The following is a 2,858-nucleotide window of genomic DNA, read 5'->3' on the forward strand; positions in this document are numbered from 1 at the left end:
TCAAGGCTCCTTAGTGGTTCACCAATTGGTGGAAGGTGATAAACTATTATTTTGGTAGACCATTTTCTCTCTCATATGCTACTAGAGGATCACTAAATGATGTATCTCATGAACAATTCACACTAAAGAAAATTCCATGTAAGTTTTGATGAAATAGAAAGACACTAACTCTGAAAATTTCTATTGTTTACATTTTATTCATTCAATGATTCTATATGTTGATGGATGATAAAAATCATCACATAAATATAATGTGACAATGAATTAGTTTACTATAAAATGCTATGGAATCTATACATATCATGTTAAGGAACAAAGACCAGACAGACAGAGAAAGAAAATTGCATGAGCAGAACAGGATTACATACAAAACATCTTAGAAAATATGCTTTCTATTACAAATTTAGAATGCAGTCTTGACTAAGACTCATACATGGCTTTTAAAAATGAAACACTATACCTAGCATAAGAACAATTCATCATGTTCCAGTAACCAAACCAAAAAGCAGGAAATCAACAATTAATGACCGCATTGTTCAGAAAGCTTTGAGTGATATTTAATATTTTACATCCTTGAACACAATACCTAGTAGCTGACACACTCACAAGCCAAGTCATTAACTTTCATCATGAAAAGAAAAAAAAAACTTTTTTTCTCCTTCACAAATCAAGCATAACACCCATGCTAAGAATATGACAAAAAGTGACATCTCAATAGACAAGTGTCAAAACTACCCATTCATAATAATTGCTAAGGAAATCAGCTACAGTAGATTTATGCCTTGTCATTAGCTCCTGCAACAATAAAGACATATATAACTTTCAACTTTTCCAAAAAAATGGGTATGGTACCGAAAAAAATATACCTTAAAAGTTGCTGCGGCATCTGCAACTATGTCAAAATTTGGAAGCTGAATGTAGTCAAAAAACTTCTTCGTAGTGAGTCCAGAACATATTTGATATAAAGCCATGACCAAAATGACCTAAAACCATGTTGGTCCAGAACAATGTTCAGTCAATAGCATACTAGAATCAACCCAAGGGAAAGCATAATTTCACAAAGAACACAACAATATACAGAAGTCACATTCACATAGAAAGATATCAACACACAATATGACCATAAAAAGTAGCATTGAAGAACAATTGACTAGAATCCACAGAAATTAGAAAATGAAATTTAGAGTTGGTCCAAAATGTTGGTGCTTACCCAAATACCAAGACATCCATAAGATCCAAATTAGTATCCAAGTAATCAGAGGCGATGAGCTTGGACTGAACCTGTTGCCTCTGTAAATTTGCAACAATCTAAGTGGCATATTTTCTTGCCTGCAAAAATTTCATCGCAGCATCAACACAAAACAAACAGGAGCCACACAATTAAAAAAAACAAAAAAAATGTTATGTCTATGTTAATGAATTGCCTCCATGTTGAGTTTGCGATGCGAACTAGCCATGGTTCCTTTCTCCGAACCACGCGTCACGGACACCGCCATGGCTACGGTAAGAGTCCCACCACTACCAAAACCTACAAACGCGATTAACAACACTAGGAAGAAAAAAAAAAGACAACAATTAAAGAAGTTATTAACAATCATTCGCATAACATTAATTAATGCACCTATTGTTGTACAAAGAAAATGAAACAAACACCTATTGTAGGTGAACGACACGCACCTGTCAAAACGGCAAGGAGTGAGAGGGAGAAGATGGTTATGGTTACGAACACGATGATTCGCTGAATCGAATGCGGTTCCATGAAACTAACAAGATGGCTCGTTGTTTGGAAGTTGGAGGTTGGAACTATCTAACTAGTCACGGCATGGAAGAGGTGAAAGAGAGAAAAAAGAGAAGAGTCTTTTTAGTTTTGAGAAATCTTTATTTGGTGCAAGATCGGAGAGGGTGCTGCGGGGTGAAGAGATTGGAGAGGGTGCTGCGGGGTGAAGACATCGGAGAGGGTGCTGTGGGGGTGGACGGCGAAGGAGCGGCGGCGAGGGAAGGGAGCGAGGTTGGAGGTGGCGGGGCTGAGAAAATTTGAATGTCTATGAGAATGAGAGTGAGAGTACGAGAGCGTGAGAGTGAGTGGAGGCCAGCAGACTAGGGTTCAATGCGAAAGGAGAAGGTGGAAGAACGCCTTTTGGTTTTTTTTTTTTTTTTTTTTTTTTTTTTTTTTTTTTCTGAATTACGACGATTTTTTATTAAAACCCGTAGTAATTTTAATTACATATAACATTCTAAGGCGGTTTTGAATAACTGTCTTAGAATGTGTGTCGTAAAATGTTTCCGCTCTTACAATAATTACAAAAATGCCACCGCACCACTTTCTAAGCCGGTTTCAGTATAACCGTCGTAGAATTGGTGTCGTAAAAAGCTATTTTTGTAGTAGTGACTACAATGTTATCGGAAGCTTGAATAGGATATTTCACTATTCAATTAACAATGATTTTCCCACTTTATCCTTGGTGGAATGATTCTCCTATATTAAATGATACTAATTTATCGTAGAGTTGTATCTTTCATAATTTCTGGTGTTCTATATTAATCCTTTCAACTATTTTTATTTACTATTGTTTTTTTTTATATCTAGTTTAGTTATGGAGTTAGAATATCCTAATGAATTTTATATTTAGATTAGTTTTGAAATTAGAACATCCTAAAGTTACAACTAATTATGTAATATATACTTTATTTATCACTCTATGGTATTATTATATGATAACATTTTAAAATTACAAAAGCAATATTAACAGAGCATATCATGGTATTTGAGTTTTCTAACGAGTAAATAATGACTATGAATACAAACTAACTGGATAAAAGTAATTTCATTTAGAACTCTTCCAATGGAAAGTTTAAAG

At 34.7% G+C, this 2,858-nt stretch overlaps 1 long non-coding RNA gene across 1 annotated transcript; it reads right to left on the reverse strand.

Moving 5' to 3' along the window:
* Positions 1-217: 217 nt before the first annotated feature.
* On the reverse strand, positions 218-2,131 carry LOC114409584. Its single transcript, XR_003666125.1, has 4 exons — positions 1,678-2,131; positions 1,211-1,549; positions 867-983; positions 218-795 (listed from the first exon to the last, which is right to left on the reverse strand). It is a non-coding gene; the product is annotated as an uncharacterized LOC114409584 (long non-coding RNA).
* Between the last annotated feature and the right edge of the window lie 727 nt (positions 2,132-2,858).

Source organism: Glycine soja, chromosome 4, assembly GCF_004193775.1.
Source record: "Glycine soja cultivar W05 chromosome 4, ASM419377v2, whole genome shotgun sequence".
Taxonomy (NCBI): domain Eukaryota; kingdom Viridiplantae; phylum Streptophyta; class Magnoliopsida; order Fabales; family Fabaceae; genus Glycine; species Glycine soja.